Source organism: Octopus bimaculoides, chromosome 6 (genome assembly GCF_046866305.1).
Source record: "Octopus bimaculoides isolate indiv1 chromosome 6, ASM4686630v1, whole genome shotgun sequence".
Lineage (NCBI taxonomy): Eukaryota > Metazoa > Mollusca > Cephalopoda > Octopoda > Octopodidae > Octopus > Octopus bimaculoides.
In genome coordinates, this window is record NC_142933.1 from 98588798 (window position 1) to 98595160 (window position 6363).

The 6363-nt window shown below is 37.4% G+C and overlaps 1 long non-coding RNA gene across 1 annotated transcript; it reads right to left on the reverse strand.

The window, feature by feature from the left end:
• Positions 1–1005: 1005 nt before the first annotated feature.
• LOC149135340 (uncharacterized) lies at positions 1006–5349 on the reverse strand. Its single transcript, XR_016242367.1, has 2 exons — positions 5215–5349; positions 1006–1754 (listed from the first exon to the last, which is right to left on the reverse strand). It is a non-coding gene; the product is annotated as an uncharacterized LOC149135340 (long non-coding RNA).
• Between the last annotated feature and the right edge of the window lie 1014 nt (positions 5350–6363).

Genomic DNA, 6363 nt, shown 5'->3' on the forward strand with positions numbered 1-6363 from the left:
ACAACAGCTCTGCCGTCCGGGATCAAACTTGTGCAACTTCCAAACGACCAATGCGTTCTATAGAGGACTAGTGGAGGGGAGGTCTGACGACACTCTCGGGGCAAACCTGGGTGTCGACGAGAAATTCCTAACCCGCCTTTTCAGGACGACGTTCGGGCCGGGGCCTATGGATAATTTCCAGAGATCCCTGGCTTGGCAATGCTATCGAGACGCACTACCAGTTCGAGAGAAGATCTACAGACACGGTTCGAAAACTACCGGACCGACCTGCGGTCAGAGCGACGAAACCGTTCTGCACGCACTCGTGCAGTGTCCAGATATTTCAGAGCTGTGGACCTTCGTCGAACGGCTGTTGTCGCGTGTGGGACGAGCCCACTTATCAGCCGAGTCTATCGTGAATATTGTTCCGCCACCTTCCTTTAAACGGGAAGGAAAAACGGTTTTTGTAACACTGATAGCTATGGCAAAAGAATGCGTGTGGTGGACGCGTTTGAAAGGTCTACAAACAAACACTATCCTCTCTGGTCAGTCCCTCGTCAACTTTTTCAAGTACCACTTGAAAAGGAGGATGAGGATAGAGAGGAAAGTGTTGTCGAATGAAAGTTTCAATAAAAAATGGGTAAATGTGGCAAGAATGGTAAGAATGAAAGACGACACCATTTTAAGCATAGACTTGTAACAAAAAGAGACAAAAAGAGAGAAGGTACTTACTTTCATGTACCTTTAAAAAAAAAAACCTGAGGTGACCGTGGTCTTTTCCGTAGGCTTTTCTCTCCACGGATAAACCTAATCTGTTCCCCGTTTTTTACATCGACTGTGATACACGATCCCTATTGATCGCCCCCCCCCGTTTTTTTTTTCTTCCCGCGATCCCTTTTGATCGAAATTATCCCCCCCCCCAAGAAAAGCTCTACTTTGTAATTTGTCCATTTTCTGTATTTAGCCCTGTGTGGCTATAATAAAAAGATATCTTGCAATAAAACAATTTTACATTAATCTCAAAGGTTACTCTTCACTTTTGCAGAGTGCAAATTTATTGTTCTTAAAGAAGAATATTATTGACAATGACTTCGAAGTTTCGGCCAGCTAAGTCATCGTCGTACTGCGATACATTGAAGACAATCTTGGTTTTATATAGTCTCCGTTGAAATAAGATTTTCCTTAGGTATGTGAGTTCGAGTGGTGGGGTAATTAGGTTGTCGGGTGGAATGTGATGAAGAGTTGTTTCAGACAAATTTTTATTAAGCTTGAAATTATGTTGATGTTTAGAATTTATTCATGCGCGCAGATCTTTGTAAACAGTTATATTTATTTAGGTGTGTCAGCTTCAGGTCAAGGGAATGTTTTTGAGTGGTTCACAGAAAGGACGTATGCAGGTATCGGAAGTTTTTTTAGTCAGCGGATGTGCCAATAGTTTTAGTTATTTTTGGCTTTATTCGACTTAATCCTTTGCTTTGATAATGTAAAGGTCCAAGTTCAAAGTTTAGTCCCGTATTTAAAAACTTTGTAATTGGGTGTGTCCACTTTTTTGTAATGAAATTTTTTAATAGTTTACTAAAGAATATTAGTAGGTGGTATGTTTTAGCCGGCCGGTTTCTTTACTTGTTGCTGATGTTATTTCGGGCATTTCCTGCTTGTATTGGAAGGTGAGGTAAGTCATGGTGTTATTTGTATTGAAATTTGTTTATCTTGCGCTATGATGTTCACAAGAGGATGCAGACAGGCGTAAAGGTTGTTGGTCTGTGTTCATTGTTCTGTAAGAAATTAGATTAATACATAGAAATTTTAAACTTTGTGTTTTATGGAGGCAAATTTTGTGGCTTATGTGTTCATAAATATTTCTCCAATTCTGTTTCAAATCTGAGCATTTCATAATATATCATTTTAGGCCAGTGTGAAAGTGGGACATTATAAAAGCGTATATACTCATGTATAAAATTGGGAATGAAAATAAAATTTTATTTAAAAAATAAAAAATAAAAACTTTTCGAAACATTTTAACTGAATGGAGGATTAAAAATGTGTGTTCCAACTTGTTTGCATATATATATATATATATATATATATATATATCTGTAAAAATATGTGACTCTTATTCGGTAGCCATAAGTGTCACATATTTTTACAGATAAATTCCTCTATTTACATAATATCGAGGTCTCTTTCTTTCTTTTGTTGTCCTTTCTATCTATCTATCTATCTATCTATCTATCTATCTATCTATCTATCTATCTATCTATCTATCTATCTATCTATACACGTATATATATGAGTGTTTGTAGGTTTGTGCACCTATATTTGAAAATCTTTTGTGGGGATTTTGGTTGGAGATAAGGAAACTTAATTAATTTCTTCAGTACTTGTTTAGTGTAAAACAGTCAAAATAGTTTTTATGCATATTATGGGATGATTTATGCTGTAGGTGGAAGGAGAGATGGGGGTGAGATATTTACATGTTTAGTCGTAGGAAAAAATATTGGTTTAAAATGTTTTAGTGTTTTTAATATTCTGTGCTTGCGTGAAGAGACTAGTTCAGAGTTTTGGTTCAGAGTTTGGTTCTTGAATGTGAGAATGTGGTGAGATTCATTAGTACAAAATTGGCAGGGTTAGTTGTTAGCTTGGGATGGATGTGCGTGTGAGAATATTTTTCAGCCACATGGTCCCGGATTCGATCCCAATGCGTGGTGCCTTGGGCAAGTGTATTCTACTATATCCTCGGGCTGGCCATAGCCTTGTGAGTGGATTTGGTTGACGGACACTGAAAGAAGCCTGTTGTATATATATATATATATATATATGTATATGTGTGTGTGTCAGTCACTGCTTGACAACCGGTGTTGGTATGTTTACGCCCCCATAACTTAGTGGCTCAGCAAAAGAGACTGATAGAATAAGTATTGAGAATAATTTCTTCCTTTCCTTCCACGAGTCACGAAGGCCATGAAAAGAGCCAAAGGCGCTGCCCTTTCTTTTCTACCAGTTTCAAATATCCTGTGAAGGGCCATGTGCACTACACTTTTTCTTTGAACAAAGTCAGTTTTTCTTTTTGTTTAATTCGATGCGTTTGCTTTGTCAAAAGATATCAATATTTGAAATGATCGAGAAATAAAAAAACCGTTATCAGACTTTTTAGACCTTCTGCCCAACTCAGAAACCAGTATTAAATTGGTCTTCTTGTTTTTAAGTTTTATTTCTTCTACAAAATTGATCAGAACAATGAAGACACTTAACATTTTCGGGATTAAAACATTCACCTTTATAAAAGGTTATAACTGATGATTTAATGAATATGATATCATTACATTAAATCAATTATTAACTTTTTCCGATATGGACTGCAATACAAAGTTCATATAATTTTCAGAGACTGCAGTTTTATCAGAAGGTCATAAAGTTGCAATAAGCACCCACCATCCGGTTTCGCTTTATTGTCAAGCCCAGATATTTCGTTTGTTTGTCTGGCTATAGGCTTTAGTCAATAAGCTTAGCAATAAGTTTAGTCAATAACGCTATAGAAAACTTTGAGTTTCCTCAAGGTTAGATAAGCTAACATCGCACGGATCCAATTAGTTACTAGTTTGGTCTGTTCGCATTGCAATTTTGTGAGAACTGTGGCTTTGTTTGTAAAGATCTAAACCTGGTCATAGTAGATAGTCACTAACAATTTGACTGAGTGGTTCCAGTCGGTTCGATCCTCTTGCATAAACATTGATGGGAGAATCCCCCCTCTCTTTATGTATATATATTTTTCCATTTGTCTCAAGTAATCTATAAGGGGACGACGGTCTGCTCCTACTAACAAACTACAACCCACAAAAAACTGAAAAATTTAGGAAAGAACTACAACACTTTTTAAAAAACTTGAGCTTCTCTATTACAGTAAAAGCATAACTAAAGTCAGTCAACTTCCTATATGTTACTCTAAGCCTAGAATTCAGTGTCTATAAACCCAACAAGAAAGATAACGTAAGCAATCAGTATATACATATACAATTCAATCACCCCCAAAGCATTATCAAAAACCTAGTAAAGAGCATTTCTTTTGGACTTTCCTCTTTCTCTTCAAATGAAAAATACTAAATGAAATAGCAAATCCATATAACGAAGCTTTCAATAATAGCGGTCACAAGGAAAAGTGTAATATATAAACTACAAACCTCCAACAATAAATAAGAAAATGTAAGAATAGAAAAAGGAAAATCATCTGGTTTAATCCAGCTCCCCTTCAACATTTTCCTCAAATTCTCTAAAAATACTTCCACCATAACCACAAGTACTACGAACTATTGGATAAACACAACGTAAAAATTGTCATATTCCACAGCCAATTACAACCAAAAATTGTCTAAAAGTGAAAACCTAAATCACACAACATTTGCAATTGTAGAACACTATTAACCTGCCCTTTAGAAGGAAACCGTCTCTCAAGAAATTTCGTCTATAGTACAATGGTAATCACGAACACGAAACCAACTATTGTAGCTACATCTATGGGATATACATCAAACCAATTCAAGACACAGTACAACTGACACATGCACAATTTTCGTTATTCAAACAAGAAAAATGATACTCCACTATCCAAGGATATATTCTTTTACTTGTTTCGGTCATTTGACTGTGGCCACAGTGGAGCACTACCTTGAAGGGTTTTTAGTCGAATAAAACGACCCCAGGATTTATTTCTTAAGCCTAGTACTTGCAGAACCAAGGAAACCAAGGGGCAGAAGACGGATCAAGCTTAGGAAAGGAAAAAATTTCCTTTAAATCTCACATTCACACGTCTGTATGTCATTCATTATTAGGGTCATCTAAGGCGGTGAGCTGAGAAAATCGTTAGCACGCCGGTCAGAATGCTTAGCGGCATTTCTTCTGAGTTCAAATTCCACCAGAGTCAATTTTTCCTTTTATCCTTTCTGCTATTTCCACAGCTAAACTGCGCTCGAAATATTACTTTTTTTTCCAAGGCGGCGAGCTGGCAGAAACGTTAGCACGCCGGGCAAAATATTTAGCGGTATTTCGTCTGCCCGTTACGTTCTGAGTTCGAATTCCACCGAGGTCGACTTTGCCTTTTATCCTTTCGGGGTCGATAAATTAAGTACTAGTTACGCACTGGGGTCGATGTAATCGACTTAATCCCTTTGTCTGCCCTTGTTTGTCCCCTCTATGTTTAGCCCCTTGTGGGCAATAAAGAAATAAGAAATGTTAGCTCACCGGGCGAAATGCTTATTCTTCAAGGTGGTTCCCCAGGATGGCTGCAGTCTAATGACTGGAATAAGTAAAAGATAAAATGCAAAAAGAAAAAAAAAAAATTCCCAAAGTAGAAGTTATTCTTTTATAAACGTAAAAAAAAAAAGTTCAATTATTTGATTTTCAGTTTGGAAAGTTGTCTTATTAAATTCCATTTGGACCATATTCCATTTCCTTTTGTTAAAAATGCCACTAACTAAAAGGTACCAACACAACATGGTCACAGAAATATTCAAATTAAATAGTTAGGTAAGAATCTATTTGTTAGTTGGCCATTTTCCGAGACAAAATCAAATGAACGCTTCCGTCTCTCGTCTCACTGTAATTCTCTCTCACATCCACCACCACCCAGGACTATTATAAAGCATGGACTAATGAATACTAAAATAGTTTTATGCAGCAGAATATTCTAAAGGAATTTCCTAGAATTTATGCAGGCATTGCTTTTGTCGAGCAGAGCAGCGTAATAATTTCAGTTTTCATTGATAATTTTCCTACATAGACGTTGTCTTCAGTGAATGAATAAAAGACACGTGATTTAATCGAATCCTCTCAATGGTTTATTGATGATAGATATAAATGATGGAGTGATAGTACTCACGTAGACGAGACGAGACGAGACAGATGGAAGGAGCGGAGATGGACTCATTTTGAATGGCTTCAGTTTTCAGCTTTCGGAAATATATTGTACATGTATAAATGGCGGTACTCACATCTTCACTGTAATATCACGCGCACGCACTCACGCACGCACGCACTCACGCACGCACGCACGCAGGCAGGCAGGCAGGCAGGCAAGCAGGCACGCACGCACACACACACGCACACACACACACACACACACACACACACACACACACACACCCACACACACACACACACCGTCTCTCTAAGTTTAAAAGCTAAACGTCAGCACGCCGGGCGAAATGCTTAGTGGTATTTCGTCTGTCTTCGTGTTCTGAGTTCAAATTCCACCGAGGTCGACTTTACTTTTCATCGTTTCGGAGTCGATAAATTAAGTACACTGTATTTTACATGAATAATATATAGTCTGTTGACTAATTTTTTTCTCGCTACACCACTGGTAGTAAATTAAATTTCTTAATTTTTTGC